A 26,787-nucleotide genomic window follows, 5' to 3' on the forward strand; every position below is an offset into this window, starting at 1 on the left:
GATGTCGTTCAGGATACCGAACAGCATACATAGCACACGCCCGTTGGGCATTTTGATCACAATAACCATACATCTACACGATATCGACCTTTTCCGCAATTGGTAAAGGCTTCATTTTAACACGGGTATTGTATCACGAAGCAAATACCGTCCGCACTGGCGGAATGTTACGTGATACCACGTACTCATACGTTTGTGACTATTACAGCGCCATCTATCACAAAGCGAAAAAAGTGGTCCAACTAAAACATTCATATTTCTTTACATACTACAAGAATATGTAATAAACATGGGGGTTCCTGTTTAAAAAAACGCAGTTGATATCCGTTTGACCTATGGCAGCGCCATCTGTCTTTCCCACCGATTGTGTTTCCCACAATGCGCATCAACTTCCTATCATGCCCACAGTTTTCTTACCTAACAGAGCATCTTTTTACGAACATCCTTCATACCTCTGGAACACGATCTCTCGTCTGACAATACTTCTCATCCAGTGAAGGTCGTTCAGATTTAGAGAGAAAGTGCAGTGCTTCAATGTTTTTTATCAGAAGAATTTGACTATTCTCCGATGTGTTTTTTAAAATGTACATATTTCCGTGTTTTAGCTGTCAGTCATTCATTCTAAGTTTAAAATAGAAAAAGAGCACTATTAACTGTATTTTATATAATAATGTGATAATTATATGTGGTTTGGGCCGCGCAGGGTAGCCTCGCGGTCTGGGGCGCCTTGTCACGGTCCGTGAGGCTCCCCCTTCAGAAGTTCGAGTCCTCCCTCGGGCATGCGTGTGTGTGTTTTCCTTAGCGTAAGATAGTTTAAGTTAGATTAAGTAGTGTGTAGGCTTAGGGACCCTCTGACCTCAGCAGTTTGGTCCCATAAGACCTTACCGCAAATTTCCAATATTTAATCGTTTGGCTGAATAGTGTAATATTATACCGCTGACATACGTGGCAAGGGGGTTGAAATAACAGTAAAGGAAAAAAATAGCCATACTATGTCTCTCCTGGGTCGTTTAAACTTCTGCCCTCAAGTAGGTGACCCTCGGAAAGCTTAAAAAATGGTAGCTTTTGGTCACTGCCTGTTCACTGAGTAGGCGGAAGATGTTGGAAGGCCTTAGATTGAAACTGGTAATGTACTTCCTAAAATCGTATATAATAACATTTTTAGTCAAAAGCTTGACTCTATTTGAATGGTACATTGACAGGTAGTATTGCACAATGTCATTTTAATGTACATCTTTTAAGTAATCGTTCTTGTATAATTTCTTATTATCTTTAGCATTGAAGATAGCTATTAAGTATCTGAAAATCTAGGTCTGCAATAAAAGTACAAATTTGCGAATGATTCTTGAATTCCTTTTCCTTTTTTTTTTTAAATTTACTACAGTCGCTGTGCTAAACATTTCCAGTGGAATTGTTTTTCTTGTGGACTCACTTGACACTGCTGGAATACATGCGTCGCTACCTCGGTGCGGTAAGCTTGTGAATGTCTGTAAGCAGTCGCGGAACCCAGCGGAAGGCGATCTTACAGAATGTGACTCAAGATATTGGAAACTGATCGGTGGCTGACTTTTGCTATTACTACTATCGTCTCGAGACATCGTACATCGCACGTAACGTGTATCCGCAGGACATGTGGCCTGTGGTTGAAGAAGTGTCATGATGATCTCTCCATTGGCAAAAGATTCCGGAATAGTCCCCCATTCGGATCTCCGGGAGGGGACTGCCAAGGGGGAGGTTACCATGAGAAAAAGATTGAATAATCAACGAAAGGATAATGTTCTACGAGTCGGGGCGTGGAACGTCAGAAGCTTGAAAGTGATAGGGAAACTAGAAAATCTGAAAAGGGAAATGCAAACGCTCAATCTAGATATAGTAGGGGTCAGTGAAGTGAAGTGGAAGGAAGACAAGGATTTCTGGTCAGATAAGTATCGGGTAATATCAACAACAGCAGAAAATGGTATAACATGTGTAGGATTCGTTATGAATAGGAAGGTAGGGCAGAGGGTGTGTTACTGTGAACAGTTCAGTGACCGGGTTGTTCTAATCAGAATCGACAGCAGACCAACACCGACCACGATAGTTCAGGTAAACATGCCGACGTCGCAAGCTGAAGATGAATAGATAGAGAAAGTGTATGAGGATATTGAAAGGGTAATGCAGTATGTAAAGAGGGACGAAACTCTAATAGTCATGGGCAACTGGAATCCAGTTGTAGGAGAAGGAGTAGAAGAAAAGGTTACAGGAGAATATGGGCTTGGGACAAGGAATGAAAGAGGAGAAAGACTAATTGAGTTCTCTAACAAGTTTCAGCTAGTAATAGCGAATACCCTGTTCAAGAATCACAAGAGGAGGAGGTATACTTGGAAAAGGCCGGGAGATACGGGAAGATTTCAATTAGATTAGATCATGGTCAGACAGAGATTACGAAATCAGATACTGGATTGTAAGACGTACCCAGGAGCAGATTTAGACTCAGATCACAATATAGTAGTGATGAAGAGTAGGCTGAAGTTCAAGACATTAGTCAGGATGAATCAATACGCAAAGAAGTGGGATACGGAAGTTCTAAGGAATGACGAGATACGTTTGAAGTTCTCTAACGCTATAGATACAGCAATAAGGAATAGCGCAGTAGGCAGCACAGTTGAAGAGGAATGGACATCGCTAAAAAGGGCCATCACAGAAGTTGGAAAGGAAAACATAGGTACAGGGAAGGTAGCTGCGAAGAAACCATGGGTAACAGAAGAAATACTTCAGTTAATTGATGAAAGGAGGAAGTACAAACATGTTCCGGGAAAATCAGGAATACAGAAATACAAGTCGCTGAGGAATGAAATAAATAGGAAATGCAGGGAAGCTAAGACGAAATGGCTGCAGGAAAAATGTGAAGACATCGAAAAAGATATGATTGTCGGGAGGAAAGACTCAGCATACACGAAAGTCAAAACAACCTTTGGTGAAATTAAAAGCAACAGTGGTAACATTAAGAGTGCAACGGGAATTCCACTGTTAAATGCAGAGGAGAGAGCAGATAGGTGGAAAGAATACATTGAAAGCCTCTATGAAGGTGAAGATTTGTCTGATGTGATAGAAGAAGAAACAGGAGTCGATTTAGAAGAGATAGGGGATCCAGTATTAGAATCGGAATTTAAAAGAGCTTTGGAGGACATACGGTCAAATAAGGCAGAAGGGATAGATAACATTCCATCAGAATTTCTAAAATCATTAGGGGAAGTGGCAACAAAACGACTATTCACGTTGGTGTGTAGAATATATGAGTCTGGCGACATACCATCTGACATTCGGAAAAGCATCATCCACACAATTCCGAAGACGGCAAGAGCTGACAAGTGCGAGAATTATCGCACAATCAGCTTAACAGCCCATGCATCGAAGCTGCTTACAAGTATAATATACAGAAGAATGGGAAAGAAAATTGTGAATGCGCCAGGTGACGATCAGTTTGGCTTTAGGAAAAGTAAAGGTACGAGAGAGGCAATTCTGACGTTACGGCTAATAATGGAAGCTAGGCTAAAGAAAAATCAAGATACGTTCATAGGATTTGTCGACCTGGAAAAAGCGTTCGACAATATAAAATGGTGCAAGCTGTTCGAGATTCTGAAAAAAGTAGGGGTAAGCGATCTGGAGAGACGGGTCATATACAATATGTACAACAACCAAGAGGGAATAATAAGAGTGGACGATCAAGAACGAAGTGCTAGTATTAAGAAGGGTGTAAGACAAGGCTGTAGCCTATCGCCCCTACTCTTCAATCTGTACATCGAAGAAGCAATGATAGAAATAAAAGAAAGGTTCAGGAGTGGAATTAAAATACAAGGTGAAAGGATATCAATGATACGATTCGCTGATGATATTGCTATCCTGAGTGAAAGTGAAGAAGAATTAAATGATCTGCTGAACGGAATGAACAGTCTAATGAGTACACGGTATGGTTTAAGAGTAAATCGGAGAAAGACGAAGGTAATGAGAAGTAGTAGAACAGCGAGAGACTTAACATCAGGATTGATGGTCACGAAGTCAATGAAGTTAAGGAATCCTGCTACCTAGGCAGTAAAATAACCAATGACGGACGGAGCAAGGATGACATCAAAAGCAGACTCGCTATGGCAAAAAAGGCATTTCTGGCCAAGAGAAGTCTACTAATATCAAATATCGGCCTTAATTTGAGGAAGAAATTTCTGAGGATGTACGCCTGGAGTACAGCATTGTATGGTAGTGAAACATGGACTGTGGGAAAACCGGAACAGAAGAGAATCGAAGCATTTGAGATGTGGTACTATAGACGAATGTTGAAAATTAGGTGGACTGATAAGGTAAGGAATGATGAGGTTCTACGCAGAATCGGAGAGGAAAGGAATATGTGGAAAACACTGATAAGGAGAAGGGAGAGGATGATAGGACATCTGCTAAGACATGAGGGAATGACTTCCATGGTACTAGAGGGAGCTGTAGAGGGCAACAACTGTAGAGGAAGACAGAGATTGGAATTCGTCAAGCAAATAATTGAGGACGTAGGTTGTAAGTGCTACTCTGAGATGAAGAGGTTAGCACAGGAAAGGAATTCGTGGCGGACCGCATCAAATCAGTCAGTAGACTGATGACAAAAAAAAAAAAAAAAATCGCCGTTCCGGCTTGTTTCATCACGTTTGAGGCGTCTTGCCATCTTACCAGTGTGCCACATGTTTGTGCGATGTTGTTGTACACTTCCACCAACTCACCATGGATTGTGACAGCGTTTTCCCCTTTCAAATGAAGACAATTAATCACCGTACGATGCTCCCGTGGTCAGCTGCGGAACCCAGATACGATCCGAGATGCTGCCAGGGATTTTCGTTTGGTGGGAGAGCTGTGCGAGGTTCCCTCAGCCTTGTGAGGCCAGCTTTGAAGCTGCTGGGCAGTTCCAAGGTCAGTAAGCCTGACAACTGCTGAGAGAGTGGTGAGCTCATCACATGCCCAAGCATACCGCATCCGAAGACGCTATTGACAGTAGATCACACGGCGATCGGTCGGTCCCGATGGACGCGTCTAGTGCCATAAAGCGAAACTTCACTCCATTTTGTTTATGGACTGCTCTGTTTAGGCCCGTGTAGCGACGTACTACGTTTCTGTCTGACGGGCATTTCAACTCGCCTCAGGGAAGCAGCCATTTACGTGCTAACGAATAAAAAATTAATCCATTAACTGCACCCTGGGGTGCGAAAAGTCGTGGTATAGCGATATGTGCTTACGCAGATGGCGGTAGTATCGGGTACTCAAGGTACAAAAGGTCAGTGCGCTCGCGGAGCTGTCATTTGTTTTCAAGTCATTCATGTGAAAAGATCTCCGACATGGTTATGGGACACGACGGGAATTAACTGACATTGAACGCGGAATGGTAATTGGGGCTAGGAGCATGGGACTTTTCATTTCGGAAATCGTTAGGTAATTCAATATTCTGTGGTCCAGATTGTCAAGACTGTGCCGTTAATACCGAATTTCAGGCATTACATCACACCACCGAAAACGCACTGGCCTAGAGCCTTCACTTATCGACCGAGGGCAGCATCGTTCGTGTACCGCTTTCAGTGTTAACGAGCAAGCAACACAGCGTGAAATAAAAGCAGAAATTAATGTGGGACGTACGAAGAACGTATCAGTTAGGATTTGTGACGAAATTTGGTGTTAAATGGCTATGGCAGCAGACGACCGATGCGAGTCCTTTGCTAACGCCATGACTTTTTCGGCCTCGTGATCATATTCGATGGGCCGTAGACGACATAAAAACCAGAGCCTGGTGAGATGAATCCCGATTTCATCTGTTAAGAGTTAATGGTAGGGTTCAGTTGTGGCCCACGAAGCCATGGACCCAAGTTGTCAACAAAACACCGTGCACGCGGGTCGTGGTCCATAATGGTGAGGGTTGTGTTTGCGTAGAATGGGCTGGGTCCTCTGACCAAATTGAACTGAACATTGAAAATAGTTATGTTCGTCTACATGGAGACCATTTTCAGCCATTCGTGAACTTAATGTTCCTAAACAAAGAGGGAATTTTTATGCATGACAATTTGCTATGTCACTGAGTAGCAATCGTTCTCGACTGGTTGAAGAATAATCTGGACAAATCGATCGAATGGTTTGGCCACCCAGATCGCCAGACGAAAATCCCATCGAACATTTATGGAATGTAATTGAGACGTCAGTTCGTGCAGAAAATCCTGCACCAGCAACACTTTATCAGTTATGAACAGCGGAAGGGGCACCCTACGTGAATATTTCTACAGGGGACTTCCAACAACTTTTTCAGTCCATGCTACGTCGAGTTTCTGCACTACGCCGGACAAAAGACGGTCCGTCGCTATATTGGTAGGTATCTCTAGATTTTTGTCACCTCAGTGCATTTTTCTTCTGGTGACAAAAACTACCACTCGTAGACCTGATTGCACCAACGGACGGTCGATACTCTCATTCACATTGTGATACAGAAATTAACGTGGAGTTATCCTGAATTGCCCGACTCACCACTCCTACCGCCAACCACTTATCTCTGCGACAATCTGAAAGTAGTTTTCCGCATTTCGTTGTGCAATTAGAGTACGCTAGTTCTATTTTACTCAGCGTGATCTCGTTGCCTATAACACGAATGTGTAGGCGTGAACCTTACATAATTAAGAAGTTACGCAATGTGAGTGAACACGGGCATTTATTCAGACTGGATTGCTGAGGCCTTCACCAGTGAAAGCGTAGCAGTGTCGGAGCGACATCTCTCCCACCAGAAGAGCTTTCCACTGCCGGCTGCTAAGACCGCCCAGTCGAAGCAGTAAGGTGGAGAGCGGACTCATACCTACCTGCGCCGTCTTCCTGCATCTCGTCCTCCTCTACGTCAACTTTCACTTCTTAATACCAGGCACACTACGGTGCAGTCATACGTGTGGAATTTGTCGACAAATCTCAAAACTCTTTCGACAGTTCGTGTTTATTAGGCTTCCAAACCTCGTCGATATCGAACTCATTAGGCAGGGAAACGTTTTCAAACCGGTCCCATACGTGTTTAGTATACTGATGTGGCGGTAGTTCTACCACGCACAAATCAGTTCGAGCACTGCTCCTATGCTGCTGTTTATTTTTTGTAATTACCATAAAATGGTGTCATTTTTATGGTTATTGTGTACTTTATATTGCGTTCCCGGATGTTCTACCCTGTTTCATTATAGTAAAAATAACTGTACGAAAGTTAGTAAAAAAGTAATCTGTTGTTAACATTTTTTCGTAAGATCTCTGTTGCGTAACATCTGTACAAGAAATGGAGTAGTTATGTAGCAAGTTATTTGTAGGCGATCACGATGCTCTTCAAAATATCGACAACTATATTCAGTATTGTTTTGAAGCCGGCTTGAGCCCACAGATTTACTCACCACTAGTCGCCACGGCAAGCTGCTTCTCACTACTCAATTCGCCCCTTTGCATTTGCCTCCACCGAGCCACGTTTGAAACGTTCTGTAAAGAGATCTATAAAATGGTGAAACAGCCAGTTGTTGATTCCTGAGGACTGGAACAGTGTCAGCTGCCGGAAACTTCAGGATATTAAAGAAAATGTATCACCTGCTAACTGTTTATCCAATAATGACAGGTTGGAATTAAACCTACCGTTCTATTTTATGACGGCCGCGCGGGGTAGCCATGCTGTCGCAGGCGCCTTGCCGCGTTTCGCACGGCTCCCCCCGTCGGAGGTTCGAGTCCTCCCTGGGGCATGGATGTGTGTGATGTCGTTAGTGTAAGTTAGTTTACGTTAGATTAAGTAGTGTGCAAGCCTAGGGACAGATGACTAGCAGTTTGGTCCCATAGGAACTTACCACAAATTTCCAATTTTTTTTTTTACGACGGACGACTTTACTTCGACTTGCAAAATCACTTTATTAGGCTTTATTAAGTCATATCAAATTTCACGAGAAAGCATTTTCCGAATGAATCCGTACCAACTTTTATCCTGTAACGTTTATTAATGCTTGAGATATATAAATCGTGATAAATAATGCACCAAGTGCTGTTTGTCACAAAAACTGCCTTTTCCTTCAGGTCACAACAATTTTTCGGCTATCGGACGTTGTTTTAATTTCGATATGGTGTCAAATTAATTATAATAATATCTGCATGGTCAACGCGGAAGTTACTGACGACAGAAAAGTGTGTTCTACGTGGAGAACATAAGTCTCAGTTTCGCTATGCTGGAGTCGTAAACGCCGTACGAAAAACTTCCCGCTCCTTGCAACAGACCAGGGCACAATCACTACAACTTTCGCTCTCTCTTCAGCCTTCCCCGCTCTTCTTCATATTTGATCATAGTCAATGAAACTGATTTATTGTAAAGTAAGTCCGCCTGCTTAGATGGGTGGTAACGTGTTCGCCTCCCACGCAAGCGGGTCCGGATTCGATTATACGATTCCCGGCTGGGCTGGAGATTTTCCCGCTCCTGGACTGGGTGTTGTGTTGTCCTCATCAACGTTTCATCCTCATGACCCGCGCGCAAACCGCCCATTGAGGCATCGACTGAAATAAGACTTGCATTTGGCTGCCGAACTTACCGGGATGGGGCCTCCCGGCCAACGATGCCATACACTCATTTCATTTCCATTGTAAACTAAACTTTCCTGCAAATATTCCAGATGGTTATAACTAAAGTGCAGCTGCACACAGAAGTTCTGTGTTGGTTGTAATTATCCCATGGCAGCAAAACTTGCTGGATATGCTACTGCATTAATGTGAAACCGATGTACGCTGGAAAAAAAAATTAGCTCTAATTTTAGCCACCAGGTACAAATCTGACACTGTGAGTGGAAGAAAGACGTATGTTGCCGTGTGTAATAGATTGGGGTCGCGGCGTGGTCAGGAGAGGAGAAACAAGTGAAAAAGGCATAATGTTGATTTTATTATTAACGCAGTTTGTTCACTATGAGCACCGGAGACGCCGACGAGATGCAGCAGACGTAAAACGATATCATCAACAGCTGATCGCAGTACTTCCACTGGAAACTGAGCAAAGTATTCCTGTACGCTAGCCTTCAGATCAGGCAGAGACCGAACGTGTCACTGATAAAATTGTTCTTTTAGATATTCCCAGAGTCAAAAGTCACATGTATTCATATCAAGTGATCTTGCAGAACATGCATCAGCAAAACACGTGGAGATAACACATTCGAGGAAGACTACATTAAGCAGACCTTTCTCTGCGCGAGCGACATGAGACGTACCCCCGTTTGGCACGAAAACAGTTGTTTCCACATAGTTGATCTCTTCCAAAGTAGGAATCACTTGCTGTACAAGAAGATCTCGATAACAAGCAGAGGCTCTCTGGGTGTATTCTCTTCAAAGAAAAAGGAATCGAGAATAAAGGTGCTTGCCAATCCACAGAACAGAGTCACGTATAGCAATGGCTTTTCTTACACGACTCGCGATTTAACACTGCCCCTAATACGGCAGTTCTGTGTGTTTACTGTGTCCTGTAGCATAAAAAGAGCCTCGTTACTACATAGGAGTCATCAGTTTCGCTCGCGTCACTAAACCGAAGAGCAAATTCAGAAAGTTGCTGTTCATCATGAGGCTTTATGTGCTGCGCTGTTTGGATCTTGTACGACTTTCAGTGTAATATAGACCGCAAAACGTTCCATAGTGTTGGCTATGGGATGGACAATTCTGGTGACATTGCACGAGAAGGGATAGGACGCCTTCCTCTTCCAGGTGTCACAACAAGATCATCCGCGTTTGCTGACTTCATTGTCATCTTCTTTAAACCATTTAACGACAGCGGGCCTCTCCTCAGGCCATTCAGATGACGGTACAGTTTTACTAGTGTACAGCGTCACATTTCCACTTGGTGGCCATAATTCGAACTAATTTTTCTTCAGCGTATATCGGTTCCCCATTAACGCTTTAGCATATCTACCAAGCGTCGCTGTCATACGATAATTACAGCCAACACTAAACCCCCGTCAGTAACAGCACTTTAGTTATAACCACCGGTCACCACAACGCCACATAAATCTGTGGTGAACACATTTCTTTCACCAGCAACGCTGGAACGCGATTTTCGTTTTCATCAAACAAGTCTAGTGTACGAGATGAAAAATAAATGTTTTATATTAATTTTAGTACTGACACGTTAGTAAAACAAACTAAACAAGCTTCAGCAGTGACTGAGTTAATCAAACAAAAGCTCATTGAGGAAGTTAAATCTATTGTCTGAAATTAAATTGGTCATAGTTCTATGTAGCGCGGAACTTCACTTACTTGCAAAAAAAAAAAAAAAAAAAAAAAAAAAAAATGTTCAAATGGCTCTGAGCACTATGAGATTTAACATCTGAGGTCATCAGTCCCTTAGACTTAGAACTACTTAAACCCAACTAACCTAAGGACATCACACACATCCATGCCCGACCATTTCCGAGGCATGATTCGAACCTGCGACCTTAGCAGCAGCGCGGTTCCAGACTGTAGCGCCTAGAACCGCTCGGCCACAGCGGCCGGCTCTTATTTGCAATCTCTTCATAGCACTGATTTTGGCAAGATGATGCCACGCAGTTCCCTACCTACTTTTACATCGTTCCACGCGAAATTTGCCAGAGGAAAGGCGGGCAATGGTGTATAGTCAATAATTTACAATGATTTTTGCAGATAATAAATCACTAGATTAAATATAGTTTATGAATAGTATACGTATTCTGGGGAAATAAGTTAGTTTACCTAAATGCAATTCTGAATCATTGGTACAATGTTAAGTTCAGTTAAGACTATATCCCTGGAGGAAGTCTTTGCAGCTGCAGGGGCCATTTCACAAGGTGGTGGAGGTTCGTTCCTCTATGTTCTGCAGCAGATGACACCTTTCTTTAGAAGCTACTACTCTTCTAATCTACGCAGCCTAGGAGTTAGGCCATAACTCTGGATGGAGTCTCCAAAACGGCAGGAGATGGGTCGTCTACGATGGCAGCGTCCAGCGATGCGTCCATTTCCGCTGGACCGACGCTCTACGGCCGCTGGTACTCCCCGCTGGCTGCAACGGCCTTCACTTATCTCTTCCACACACAGTGGTAAGCCTCCGCGTTTGCCGAACATGTGCCTGCTTCTGTTACAAGGAACACACTCTCGTGTCCCGTCCACTATCTGGCTGTCACCACGAAGACAGGAAGAGAAGCTCTCATTCGTTGCCTTTCCAACGTACAAAAATACCAGTTATCTTTCAACACAAGGACAACTAGCTATCTATGGCTCGAGAGCCTTTTCGTCATCGCAACCTCGCTGATAGTGGTAGCTTGCGTTTGAATCAATTTCATCTTTCCACGTCTCATAAATTGTGTCTACACGTGGACAAGGCTGCTTAATGCGCGTAGCGCCTGTCAGACCGCAACCTGCGTCTCAGCGGTGATGTCAACGTGGCCCACATTGCAGGGTATTTTGACTGCGGAGGAGAAATGTCTTTTGGCGAAATGCGTTTTTACAACCGACGCAGATGTCACTTGGACTTCGAATCAGCCCAAAAATAATTTTAAATTTTTGTTCAGTCAAATTTAATAGCGCAACAGCCTCCGTCATAGTTGTTTGTACTCATCTGAGTATAAGGAAAGAAGCGAATTACTTTTTCACAAACGGCATTTTAAAAGATTAAACAGAGTATGTCCCCACTTTGCTGCTCACATTCCTGTAAATTTACCACGACTGAAGAAGAAACAATAACAACAGCGATCCGTTTTTGCTCGTTTCACTGGTGTAAGGCACCTTCTTGAACTACCAGCGTAGAACGGAACAAGCTAACTTTACACGCGTATTTACAAAGTAAATTCAACCATTAGGGAGCATTGGTGTCTTAAATTCTTACATTGCTTGTCGAAGTAAAAGTTATGACTAGACCACAATTTTTTGAGTACTTAGCACCTTTGGATACTGGCTTCTGGTTTCGGTCATAAGCAAAGTGTGGTCATTAGCTTTAGTGAGACTCAGTTGTTTTTCTTGGACCTGATTCCGATAATGTGAAGATCAGGTAGTGAATTCGCATTACGTGAATCTCTTTTACCAGATGCTGTCTCACTTATGCATGAATGTGAATGACTTCAGGTGAGCAATACGATAATTTCCTCGGCCTTCATACACACGTTGTTTTATTTCTGTAGTGAAATGAGTGTGTCTACAATGGTTGTTTTCGTCTATGCATCAGCACCAAAACTGCTTCTGTTGTGTCTGATGTGCACTTTGCACCTGAACTTTGTGAAAGCAAGTTTATGGGGGACTACCCTATTAAAAAAATCGAAATATAATAATATAATGTAGGAACAAACAAAGAGTTTATTAATGCCCAAAGTGACATGCATGTGGATGCCCTTGCCAAAGGTCGTGTGGTAAATTCTCTACACTCTTGAGTACACTAAGAATAGGAAAATATATACTTGCACATACGGCAACCTATATCTAGAACGCAGTAATTTGCGCCGCTTCACCTCATTCTTTGTGTCTTATTTTTCCACTAAGCGCCAGCTAACATTGAAATCTATTTTTCTCGTCGAATAGTTCTGAATTTTTCACAGCTGAAGTAATTTTCATTACACCACTGGTTATCTTTTTGCTCCTTTAGTTTCCATTCCTCAACCGGTGAAAGTGGGACTCTTAAAGGATCACTTTGTTTTCCCTCTGTCTTTTCTGTCTGTTCACTGTTCGACTGTTAAGTCCCCATTTTCCCAGGAACGGGTAGAAATATCAAGTTGAAATAATCGCATACTAGGGTCTGCGGTCCCTTGACGGTGTAAAAAATGTAAGCTAAGTTAATGTCATCAGAAGATACGGCCATTTTTAATACTCGCAAAAACACTCATCAAAAGCAAGGTTTCACACAGAAGTAAAGAAAAAATTCCGAAAATTGTTAATTTGTAATTATATTGCATAAGAAATATTTTTTGCCATTACAGACCTATACTGCATTCTTAAACGTCAAAAGTCTCAGGAACTGTTACAGGGATTGTGGTCTCGTTTTCAGGAATAAGTATACGTAGAATGATTCACGATGAGGGTTTGGTTTGTGTATATGGTTTACAAATATTTCTGGCTACATGTCAGAGCTGCGATGAAGTGAAGGCCCCTGCCGCTGTGAAAACGATGCCTTTGCCATCAGGCAAGCCGCCCAGCAGAGCGTTGTTTCACCATGTATCGGCATTATTCTTAATTTATGAGCAGAAATGTAGCATACAGTGTCAAAATAACTTCAGAATTAATAAAAGAAATGGCAAATGACAGTAGCGAATACAAAATTACACAAAATTTAAAATTAAAACATTCTAGAAAGTCTTGGAAATCCCGGCACCGATATCTTGCCATTATCAATATCGATAACAGCAAACATCATCGAGATTCTCGATCGCCAGGATGGATGAATTATCAGCGAGGCCGTGCTGGAAAGTATTACCTCCGATTTTTTATCTTTAAACGCTTAGATCTTTTTAAATAAAACAAACGTTATTTATTCCTCATGTCTACATACTTTCAGCCCTCTGCCGCTAGGGGGCACCGAATGGTAGGGTGTAAAATGGCGGTGTGTAACGTAAGTACGTCGATGCCTGATAAAAAGCGTGCTGTAATCGAGTTAAGAATTTAGAGAGTTCGTACACACATAGAGCACCCCGTCCTTCAGCGTGACAGTTCCAGACCACGCAAGAGCGTCGCGACGTCAGCAAGGATCTGACGCCTTAGATTGACTGTCATCGATCATCCTCCATACAGTCCCGAATCGACCTCATCCGAATTCCCGCTGTTTCCAAAACTTAAAGATGATCCTCAACGACCACTTTGAAGAAACGGTGGAACCGGAGGTGAGGCTGTGGCTCCGTCAACAACGTCAAATATTCTACCGTGATGGTATCAATAAACTGGTCTCTCGTTGGAAGAAAATTTTTCGTTGAAGAGGTGTCTATGTTAAAAAATAGATATGTATAACTGAAGAACAGAGATATAGAATTTTAATAAAGTCAGTTTTGTTTTAAAAGCTTTAGGAGTTTTCACATAAATATCCCAGGCTTCACTTTTCTGCACGTCTTCGTACATACATAATTAATCTTGTACGGAACCTTCTGAGGGAGAGTCCTGCTCGCACTTGTTGCTTTTTATTTGTTTATTGTTATTTACGCGTAGTGTAGGCTTTTTTTCCTGTAAAACAAAAATACTTGATTGCTTTCTAATATTTCGTCTCTCTCGTAGGACAACGGTAGTAAGAAAAATACAAGGACTCGTGTATCTTTTTCAATGTATCTCAAAAACAAAGCAACCAACACAGTAAAGTTTAAGTAGCAATTAAATCACAGAATACATTTCTCTACTGGGAGTGAGATCGAACAGAATAGGTAACATCTAGTGTTATCAAAATCCGGCACAGTCCTTTGTTTATGCACATGCGCAGGGTGCAGTACACTCGAAAATATGGAACTCTACAGTCGGCACTGACGTCGTAGACACGCTCGCGGCATTGTTGGATACTTATTTACATGCACAGCCACGAACGGTGCATGTAAACCGGGTGGTCGGTATTGAACAGAAAGTCGTTCGAGTAAAACGGGCTTAACACGCCTAGGAGAAGAGAGCAGGTAGTGTGGTGTCATGCCGCTGGGGCAAACCAGGTGGTCGAAAGTTGGACGATCCTGGCAGGGTAAGGTACCACGATGGCGGAAACTGAGTGGTTGAAAAATTATTTCACGAGCATAAAATCTATAAAATCTAAATCAAGATAGCTGAGCGTCGATTTAAAGAGAGAACTGAGGCTTGAATGTGCATCTAGACGCCTTCTCAATGCTTCGAATAGAATTTTATTCAAGATGCAATATATTTAAATACCTATGAACTTAGAAAATAAAAAACTCCGAAACACCTCAAATGGTTGTAACAAACCAGGTGTCTAGATACGCTGGAGGAGCCCTATCGAAATGTAGTTTCAGATTTTTTAAACATGTATATTAAAATATAAGCTGCACAGTACACTCCAAGAATTAGGTCTTTAATTCAATGTGAAATAACTCGTAAATCGCTAAAAGTAGAGGCAGTATTATAAATTTGTCTGTGGTAGCCCTCTATAATTGTGTAGATTTCATTATTATGATAATAATTAACAGTAGATTAATGTGCATGTACTACTCCACTGATAAAATTGCAGCCGGCCGTTGTGGCCGAGCGGTTCTAGGCGCTACAGTCTGGAACGGCGCGATCGCTACGGCCGGAGGTTCGAATCCTGCCTCGGGCATGGATATGTGTGATGCCCTTAGGTTAGTTAGGTTTAAGTAGTACTAAGTTCTAGGGGACTGATGATCTCAGAAGTTAAGTCCCATAGTGCTCAGAGCCGATTTTGATTAAATTGTAACTATTTCAAAACCTAAGAAAGTTATCAAAAATATGGCACTATTGAAACACTGGCGAAAATCTGGTCTATACTGATGTGTCAGATGAATGGTAGCAGTAAGAGAAATGTTCGTGTATCTGAGCAGTCTGCCTGATGACAGGTCGAGATCATAAAACGACAGCCGACATCTTGACACGAGAAAGTTCGCTCTGATACCTGAACGAAAAAAATGGTTCAAATGGTTCTGAGCACTATGGGACTTAACATCTGAGGTCATTAGTCCCCTAGAACGTAGAACTAGTTAAACCTAACTAACCTAAAGACATCACACACATCCAGGCCCGAGGCAGGTTTCGAACCTGCGACCGTAGCGGTCGCGCGGTTCCAGACTGAAGCCCGTAGAAACGCTGGGCCACACCGGTCGCTACCTGAACGATGTCGGATCTATGTTCCCATGAATGACGAGTCAGTCGCAATTTTAAAGTGATAGAAATTTTAAGAACAGTTTCGTGGACATGTAATATTTTCACACGTTAGCGCCGTTCACAATTTTTGTATAGTCGAGGTATTTCGTGCAGGAGTCGTGTGACAGAAAAGTTTAGATAGATACGGAGTTTTGGGGAAAGCTTCCGGTCTCGTAATATTGTCTGCCATTTAGCCGAAAAATTGTAACAATTAAGCCCAAGTGCCGGACTTGTAAAATTGTAGATAGTTAGCCACAAGTACTAAGTATTCAACAGTAGAGTGACGCGATGCAGTTAGCGATGTTTGGTAAGGAATTCAGTCTGCCGTCGTGCTAGTTGACAAACTTAAAGATTCAGAACACTTTATTTTTAAATATAAACCAGCAAGCATTTTGTAGAACATTATTAAGTTTCACCAGTGTCCAAAATCCTGCCAGTAATAAATTTTTGAGAAGTCAGTAGAACTACTTATCGAGTGATGAGACAAGTGTGAGTGAGCATAGTGAATGAACATTAAACTCAGTCACGCTTGTGATAAAACGTTGACTTCCCATGACTGTGTTAGCAACCCGATTTGGCAAGTACATCGCAATGTTAAATTTTTTTTCTTTACTAAGAGCACTAGGACAGCTTTTTATTCGTGTAATTACACTGAATGTAAAGAGGGACAATATTTCAATCCAGAGACAGTGGACATTGAAGATCAGTAATGTAATTTGAAATAGTAATGTATCGAACACAGTTGGTTACTGATACCTGACTGTCTGAGTTACTGTAGCTATGAGACTTCTAGCTCGTGGAAAGTAATTAACAAACTTTTCAAAACATTAATCTATGTAATGATTTTAATTTTTAAAAAATGAGAAAACTTTGTGAGCAACTAGCATGCTTTCTGCTGAAACAATCTTCCAAGGTTGTCACGAGGAAATGCGCGTTACACAACGTTCTTCACCTTGAATGCGTCCAGTATCTGTATCATATAGTAGTAATGATTTAAATACACACTGGACTAGTTTATTACTCTGAGCGACAAGAACGTCACTTGAATGATAACAATAGTTCTTTAACATACAAAACACATAAATTAATATGAGTGATGGGCGTGTACCCTTGTTACGTCATGACATGTTTACTAATACAAAAGCTGCTCATAGATCTGATTTAGTGGCTTGTGCGCTGCACACAACGTGAAAGCGTTCTGCATCGATGAATAATAACTAATAATACATGGCAGCTGTTCAAACACCAATTATAAATACTGTATCGTTACGTCCGATCACGTAAGCACATCTGATCGTCACGGCAATTTTCCACCTTTATGAATATGACAAAGTCCACTGTGAATATTTTTGCATAAAAATGTGAGAAATGAAGCACTGTAATTCTAAGAATTAGATCACAGATCGTTGTGCTGAAACTATATGAAAGTGGAGTGACGTAGCCTGTGCGAAGTAACAGAACTGTTAGGTTGTATGATTATCAATATCCGTTTCCTTACGGTTCCCTATAATTGTTCCAAACCACCAACGCTTTCGAGGGGTGAGGTAATGCTGTTGAACTTGTCTTCGCTTCGTGGCTCAGAGGTTAACATACAGTTTGTTGTGCCCGCTTTTGTGACAAAGCCTCGTGGGCTCTTAAGAAATGTCGTTGGACAGTGCACTTATCAGTATACGTCAAGGTGCGAATTCATTTCAAGTAAACTAACTTATTCGCTATCGCCGTTTACCTCTTACCGAGGTAGACGTTACTTTGATTTTAGACAGGGTGCGCATTCTTAGTGAGTACTGAATCAGTTTTTAACTTTTGTTAGCCATGGTGTAGCTGATTCCGTCAGTTATCTTGGTCTGTTACCTTTCTGCATTTTTTAATATTAATTTTCAACTACACAGACATAACACAACACCACACTGTTATGGATGAGATTACAGTAACCTACTTTTGATAGATACACGAAAGGGGTAACTGTCACACACCGCGTGGAAAGCGGCCATTGTGCGAAGAGGAAGCAAAAACTTTTCGAGTAGCACACCGGCAATGTCATAGGACTGTTTATTGGTTTCTTTGTGAAAAAAGGAAGGAAGAGTTAGACATCGTGTTGACGACGGGGTCATTTCAGACAGAGAACAAGTTCGGGTTCGGAACGAGTGGGGAAGGAAATCGGCAATGCCTTTTCAGAAAAAAATTCGTGGAATTTAGGGAAATCAAGGTAACCTAAATCTTAACTGCAGAAGAAGGTTTGAACCACCGTCCTCCCAAATAAAAGTACAGTTTTTTGTGTTATAAGTGAGACATGGTTCTCACAATATGGACACTGGGTTACAGAAATGTTGTGCATGAAGAGTAGAACTATTTGCCACTGAATTGCAGTGACGTATTGTTGTCTGTGTCAGGGGAAATGGTCTTTCCAGGAAGAAGAGTACAGTTGCCTTACACACGTTCTTTATGTAGATTGGGTTGCTATACGTTAGTTAAACACACATTAATGTGACCAGCCTATGTTCGACGCCAGTGCGCAATAACAAGCCACAGAGGATAGGTGGCGACATGAGCAGTGGAGGGGATACAAAGCCCACACGAAAATAGTTGAAAAATGGTTCAAATGGCTCTGAGCACTATGGGACTTAACTTCTGTGGTCATCAGTCCCCTAGAACTTAGAACTACTTAAACCTAACTAACCTAAGGATATCACACACATCCATACCCGAGGCAGGATTTGAACCTGCGACCGTAGCGGTACGCGGTTCCAGACTGAAGCGCCTTTAACCGCACGGCCACACCGGCCGGCAAAGCCCACACACTTGGCGACACAAGAAACTGTGAAATCGTTGTCGTAATTGGAAAACGGAACCATTAATGTGACGTCCTAAAGGGCCCAACAGTTGGCTTTCGAGCCAAGTGAGGAAGCATTTCCGAAATGCCTAAGTACCTAAACTGTTCGCTTGCCTCCGTGATTAAATGCTGCTATCAAAAACCGCCGCCGAGGCAACTGTGGTACGAAAACGGGCCATAGCTGACAAGGATGAATGACGGCTGTTGAGATGTGAAGAAGTGAATAGACGTGAAACTATAGAGCAACTGACCGGCCAGATGAAGCAAGAGGCTACCAATAGTGTCTTCTCGAAGATCGTTCAGCGGATGTTGATGCGTACGGTCCTCCGTAGCAGGCGCCTGGTTCATGCACTCTATTGACAGTAGTTCATCGGAGGCGATGGCTGGGATTTGCACACCAATACCGCAACTGGATGCCCAGCGGGAGGCGACATGTGGCTGTTTCAGAAGAATCACGTTTTGTGCTCCATCGGCGTAAAACGTCTGAGAGCGAACAACACCCTGCAACAATTGTCGGAAGGGTCCAGGAAGGAACGTTATGGTCTGGGGAATGTTTTCGTGGCATTGGTTCAAATGGCTCATGAGCACTATGGGACTTAACATCTATGGTCACCAGTCCCCTAGAACTCAAAAGTACTTAAACCTAACTAACCTAAGGACATCACACAACACCCAGTCATCACGTTTCGTGGCATTCCCGAGTCATGTCATTCTGAAAGGCACAATGCATCAACACAAGTTTTCATCTGTCTTTGGGGACCACCTTACGGCCTTGTCGCAGTAATAACACCGGTTCCCGTCAGGTCACCGAATTTAAGCATTGTCGGGCTAGGCTAGCACTTGGATGGGTGACCATCCGGTCTGCCGAAAGCTGTTGGCAAGCGGGGCTACTTGATTGAGAAGTATCAGCTCCTTTCTCGGAAACTGACATACGGCAAGGAGAGCAATGTGCAGACCACATGCCCCTCCGTATCCGCATTCAGTGACGCCTGTGGCATGTTCGGGAAGAGTTTTTGGGAACTAGGTCCTCCACTAGATGCAGTTTATTTTTCCTCGGATCCGATGGCATATATCAGCGTGGTTTAGAGAGCACCAGGATGAGTCTGCCATACTTCCCTGTCCACCAAACTTCCAGGTTGAAACCCAACGGAGAATCTGTGGGACGATCTTGACCTGACTGTAGGCGCCATGGATCCTCAACCGAGCTTGTCATGGCATTGGAGTCGGCATGGCATCACATCCAGATCGGACATCAAACTCTCTTCCTTCACGTCTCGCAGCGGTATGCGCTGCAAAAGGTAGATATTCTTGTTTTTGACAGGCAGCCACATGAAGGTCACTGGACAGTGTATTGGTTACTAAGTTTGTAGTCTGTGTAGTGTTAACGCATTTAGAGAATCATAAATACTCCTGGAAGTGTCGGCAAACTGCGTCACCACTGGTTTACAAGAGGAGATAGGGAGACGTCAGAGTTCGTTACCGTTTCCACCCCCACCACACCACAAATATTGGTTGCGGTCTACCACGATTCTAACGTGCAACAGATGCCTCCGATTTTAGTACTAATAACAGTAAATTACACTACCCAACAAAAAAGTGAAGCACCACGACGTACACACCGACGGTCGGTATGCAAGTGATGACAATTGAAAATCTATGTGGCAGGTACAGCGGCCATCAGAGTGTATTAGTGTTGTTTGTGTTTGGTTAGTTACCAGGTCTGGTAGGGTACAGGGTATGATTCAAAAGTTTCAAGACTTAACTCAGAATTAGAAATTTATTGGACATTTAAGTACAGTGGACTACAATTCTTCAAAATATGATCCTTCAGCATCAACACAGCGCTGCCAGCGCGTCTTCCACTGTTCGTAGCCCTTCTGGAAGGCCTCGAGCGTCACGGTGTCAAGGGCTCTCGTCGGATCGCTTCCCTTTTAGGCCAGTCATGATTCGGGGGAAGAGGAAAAGTCACTTGGATCAAAGTCGGGGCTTAGGGTGGCTGCGGCAGTATTGTCAGTTGAATTTGACCACAACTACTGCAGCGGTGCGCGACGTGTGAGCGAGCGCGTTGTCGTGGTAGAGAATCCAATCGCCCTTGATCGCAGGGCAGACATGGCATACTTGATCCCTCAAGGGGACACAGCAATCACACTAAGACGTCGGTCATTGCTTAAAAGTTACCACATTCTCTCCACATTTTGATCCATTCGACTTGATGATGGCTTCCCAGAGCGATCGTCGGCCATATTGAAACGTTTATGCAACATGAAAACCACTGCACAGGACATGGCTTCTTCTTTAACGGCCTCTTGAATCATAGCGAGAGTCTCCGTGGCGGTTTTCTTCAGTCGCACACAAAACTTAATCGCATAACGCTGCTCCAAGTGCTGCCCCATTATCACCTCTCCACTTTTCGACCTAGGTCAATGACATGTACTCACAATGCAAGTGATCAGCACTGTCCAGGATTCTGGAGGCACCTGCCGCAGCGTTAGTTCCTTCCCTGAGACCCCCACTACTTCTTCCATCCGGCGGAACCGGTCTGCGCGCGCTCCGCTACTCAGAAATGAGACTCAGTCTTTAAACTTCCGAATCACACCTCGTACATGCGGTGTGAACAGCGTCAGATGTGGAGCGACTAGCGTGTAGGCCACGGAAATGCCGCGTACTTGAGCGAGGCAGTGTTGTCAGCGCAGGAGAGATTTTCAAAGGGGCGTCATTGTGTGTCGCCATTCGGCCGGTTTTCGAATGCGCAGTATGCGTATTTCTAGGGCATTCAGATGTGACAGTTGCCTAGGGTTGCACTCAATAGGAACGTGAGGGCAGACTTACGTATCAGGGACACAGTTGACCATAGTATGCACCAAGTACACCGTAAGCCCGCCACATCTGTGCCGGTCCCAAAAGCTATACAAAAATTTGAAAATCACAAAGCACCAGGGCTTGGCCTCATTACTGCTGCAATGATTAAAGCATCTGGAGACTAGTGTTTCGTATAATTCATGAAATATGTAATAGCGTCTGGAATAACCGAACGTGAATAGAAGACTGGACCATGTCAGTAATGTTACCGTTTTATAAGAAAGGAAACGCACAGCGTTGTGAAGACTACAGGTCCATTTCATTGACTACACATGCCAGAAGGAATCTTCTCGGTGTCATGCATGAGCGCCTGAGAATCTACCTAGATAAAGAAATACCACCAAAGCAAGCTGGGTTTAAATGATTAACACTGCAAGATCAGAGGTTAATGTAGGTGCGAAATAAGCGACTACAATGTTAAATGCTGGTTCGTTAATAACCAGCGTAACCGCCAGAATGTTGAATACAAGCACGCAAACGGGCATGCTTTGTATTTTAGAGATAGCGGATGTCAGTTTGTGGGAAGGAGTTCCAGGCCTGTTGTTTTTTATAATATAATATAAAAAATAGTGTTTAGATGTATGGAAATAATGAGATTAATTCTCCAGCGTGTCGGGCAAGCACAATAAACTGAGATATTCCTGTAAATGAGTAAAGAATCTTTTCATATTAATTCCACATAAACAAAATAGTCTTTCTCTTCTTGTAGATTCATGCTTACCAATTAATAATACTACGTCCGATCGCGGTATACATCTACAAAATCTTGACCGTGTCCATAATGTAGTAATCGGATTATCGTGGTAACTTCGAAGTGCACAATTGGGCTTCTTGGATTTTTATATATCACAGTACTACTTGGGATAATGACTCACACAACTTCACTGGTAAAATAATGCTATATTCTTCCTTTCAACATAAAAAATACGTACTTTTTACTTATTAGCACAACCAAAATGGCTAACGCCGATTACGCTCTAAAATAACGTGCGTCTATCTCCGTTCATTAGCCTAGAGCGAGTCCTTCCTCATAGCGAAGAAAAGGAAAAAGTCTTGTTTTTTAACATTTGAAAATCAAACATACATGCCGGTAGGGGCAGGTTCTACGCTGGGCTCCCGCTTCGCCTTTTCTCTCTGCCTTTGAAGAAAACGAAAACATAAAAGCAAGAAATGCAAAATGTACATCACAACTTTTTCGGTGAATGCAGGGACGGCTAATGCTGTTTATGGATGACGCAGGAGTTATCATCCGATAATTTCCCATATATGCTCGATTGGAGACGGGCTTGGTTATCGAGCAAGCCAAGGAAATACGTTGACCATCTATAGGTCATGTTGGTTACATCTGCACTATGTGGTCGAGCGTTAACCTGTTGAAAACACCCCCTGAGATGGTGTTGATGAATGGCAGCACATGTGGCCGAATCACCAGACTGACGTACAAATTTGCAGTCTGGGTGTGTGGGACAACCACGAGAGAGCTCCAGCTGTCTCCCAAAATCGCATCCCAGACCATAAATCTCCCTGTGAGTCCACTGTGTCTAGCACGCAGATAGGTTCAGTGCAGGTCCTCAACTGGTCTCCACCTAAACAACACACGTCCATCACTGGCACCAAGGCGGAGCCAGCTTTCATGAAAAACGCAACAGACCTCTTCCCTGCCCTCCAATGAGCTCTCGCTTGACGCCACTGAAATCGCAAATGATAGTGATTTGGGATGATTGGAACGCACGCTGGAGCGTATCTGGCTCAGCGGTGTTCCTGAAGGAACGGTTGAGGTGCCAACTGCTGCTCAGGTTACTCGTGCCAACTGCTGCTCAAATTGCCCCTTCAGATGCGGTACAGTGCTACAAAGCCATACGCTGAACACGATGGTCTCTCACAGTGGTACCGGCCGCGGTGGTCTCGCGGTTCTAGGCGCGCAGTCCGGAACCGCACTACTGCTACGGTCGCAGGTTCGAATTCTGCCTCGGGCATGTATGTGTGTGATGTCCTTAGGTTAGTTAGGTTTAAGTAGTTCTAAGTTCTAGGGGACTGATGACCACAGTAGTTAAGTCCAATAGTGCTCAGAGCCATTTGAACCATTTTTTCCTCACAGTGGTGCTACATCGTCATCTGGAGCCTGGTCTGCTTGCGATCGTACATTCTCGTGACCACCGCTGCTAGAAATCATACACACTGGAATGAGATTTTCACTCTGCAGCGGAATTTGCGACGATATGAAACTTTCTGGCAGATTAAAACTATGTGCCGGACCGAGACTCGAGCTCGGGACCTTTACCTTTCGCCTGCAAGTGCTCTACCATCTGAGCTACCCAAGCACGACTCACTCCCCGTCCTAACAGCTTTAGTTTTGCCAGTACCTCGTCTCCTACATTCCAAACTTTACAGAAGCTCTCCTGCCAACCTTGTCGAACTAGCACTCCTGGAAGAAAGGATATTGTGGAGACATGGCTTAGCCACAGCCTGGGGGATGTTTTCGGAATGAAATATTCACTCTGCAGTGCAGTGTGCGCTTGATATGAAACTACCTGGCAGATTAAAACTCTGTACCAGACCGAGACTCGAACTCCGGACCTTTACTATTCGCGGCAAGTGCTCTACCATCTGAGCTACCCAAGCACGACTCACAACCCATCCTCACTGGCTACATTCCTGCCAAGATCTTCTGCAGTATCGCAGAAGGAACATCGAGCTTCTCGTTGCCCTGTTGCACCATCTCGTTAAGACTCAGTGACGTGTTGATAACGCCGTCTTTGTCGTCATAAAACTATTGACTAACGTTAGTGCATTACGTCCAGTCTTGAAGGTAATTAACGCTCACGACCGCTAGAGCGTGCATTCAAAGAAAACCCGATTTGCATCCTCGTAGTGGCTCGAAATTTGGACAGACATTGTCTTTCAGATGTATGATCGCCCCTACAAACTTTCGTTTATGTCGCACAATTCCTTCTTGATGTTGCGATTTTTTCCCCGTCATTGTATGGAAGGTCGAGTGTTGGTGATGAACGGTCCTGTTGATCTCAGACTGGAACTAATGTCCAAAAGTGTATGAAATCTGATGGGACTTAACTGCTAAGGTCATCAGTCTCTAAGCTTACACACTACTTAACCTAAATTACCCTAAGGAAAACACACACGCCCATGCCCGAGGGAGGACTCGAACCTCCTGGAACTAATGATTTGTTGAATGTAGTCACTGAGCATTCCCGAACAGAATATGAAATGAGGTCTGGTGACACACTGCGCGCCCCCCACCACTCACAGCTGTGCACGCCTTGGAGCCGCAGCTTCTCCGAAGACGACTCCTCCTCGGCGACAAGTGGACTGCCCCAGCCGCATCCTCCGCCGTAAACAATGGCGACTCGTCCGCGCCTCGCTAATTAACTGCGGAGGCCGCCTCGCTGCCCTTATACCGGCGGCGGCGGCCGCGTCCCTCGCCATTTTTGTGGCACCGCGACGTCGCTGATCAAAGGCTCCGAGCCGGCTCTCCCGCCCCCCCCCCCCCTCTTCCCTCACCCCTCTCCCCCATGCGACCACAGCCGCACTAGGCACTCGTGCCGACTCCGTAATTGCGCACTAGACGTAGGAGAGTCGCCACTGCGCTATGACGGCGTGTTCCTCATGACAGCTGCTGGATGAACCGCTTTTTGCGCAGTAACCTACCGCTACGCGGCTAAGAAGAGGCGTGATGCTCCCACGACTCATATCATACAGACGCGAGGATTAGCGACCACAAGGTTGCTGTTGAAACACTAAGTACCTTAACAACCAAATCCACTAAAATAAACGCAAAATCAAACTGTGGAAATTCAAGATGGAATAATGACAAGTCAAACCACCGTTTAACGATTACCAATACAACGATAAAATCGCGTACAGCGATAATTTAATAAGCCCCCGCTGATTTCCTATATGTACTGTGTTAATTACCCCTCATTACAACGATGAAGTAAATTTAGCAACAGCCTGTTATAACGAAGACAAAATTTCAAGGAATTTACGATTTCCTACTTCTAAGAAGCTCACTATAGCGGTGGGTATTGTTTTGTAGCTACTAGACTTTCGGCGCTTTATTTCCAGGAGATTCGCTATGTAAGCCGGCCGAAGTGGCGGAGCGGTTCTAGGCGCTACAGTCTCGAACCGCACGACCGCTACGGTCGCAGGTTCGAATGCTGCCTCGGACATGGATGTGTGTGATGTCCTTAGGTTAGTTAGAGTTAAGTAGTTCTAAGTTCTAGGGGACTGACGACCTCAGACGTTAAGTACCATAGTTCTCAGAGCCATTTGAACCATTTTTCGCTATATACTACAGTACTGTATTTGTTCTAGCGGTAAGAGAATAGTGTACAGCCGCGGGCGAGCTGTGCTGAGCGGCAAACGTGAAAGAGCTCCTTTGTTTGAACGAGTGTTAAGTTTGACCATTGTCGATCTTCAGTAGCATACAAAAGTGTTTCGTTGGGCTCATATGCACCTTATCTCAGTGATTTTTGCAATCTGTCAATGTTCTCCTTGATGTAAACGCTTTGGACTTCGCTATGATTTGGACTACGGCTAGAACTTGGAAACAATTAAGGTTGGAGCAAAGATTGACGTTTCCACTCATAACGGAATGCAACAAGTAAAATGTGGCGAGAAAGTATGGACTCGCACAATCAGCGTTAACTACATTCCTTAAAAAAACGAAGAAAATGTGTTTCATTATTTGTATTTTAATGTTATTTTTTTATCAGGAAAGTACTACAGTAATGTACTTCTCAGCCATGAAAACATGGCTCCTTGCTCCGAGTCACGATAACAAAACCTCATTATAACAATAAACCTGGTACAACAATTTAATTTTTCATAGTCCCATGAAATTCGTTATATCGAGGTTGGACTGTGTTTGAAAAGGATAGATTTCTGGACACTACATAAGGCAGATCTCTGTTCGTCCGTTATTGGTACGGAATAGTGGTCGGCCAGAAATTGACCAAGAAAAACGGCCAAATAGTTTCTACTTCTGTATAATGGTATCTTCAGGCCCCTATGCGTCCCTTGTATACACAGATTTATCGATGGTTGCATAACTCAAGCCATCAGTATCTGGATTCTGTGAATTCCTTTTTTGAGTATTTACTTAGGACTTGACCACGACTCACTCTGTTGACAAGTCATCGAAGTAAACACTCCAAAAACGACCTCATTGAATCTAGATAATGGACGCGCCAATTATGCAAGCGTCTGATTGTCTCTACGTGGTGTGCACTGGGGAACGAAGATGTCGAGAGACGGCGAAA

Source organism: Schistocerca gregaria, chromosome 8 (assembly GCF_023897955.1).
Source record: "Schistocerca gregaria isolate iqSchGreg1 chromosome 8, iqSchGreg1.2, whole genome shotgun sequence".
Lineage (NCBI taxonomy): Eukaryota > Metazoa > Arthropoda > Insecta > Orthoptera > Acrididae > Schistocerca > Schistocerca gregaria.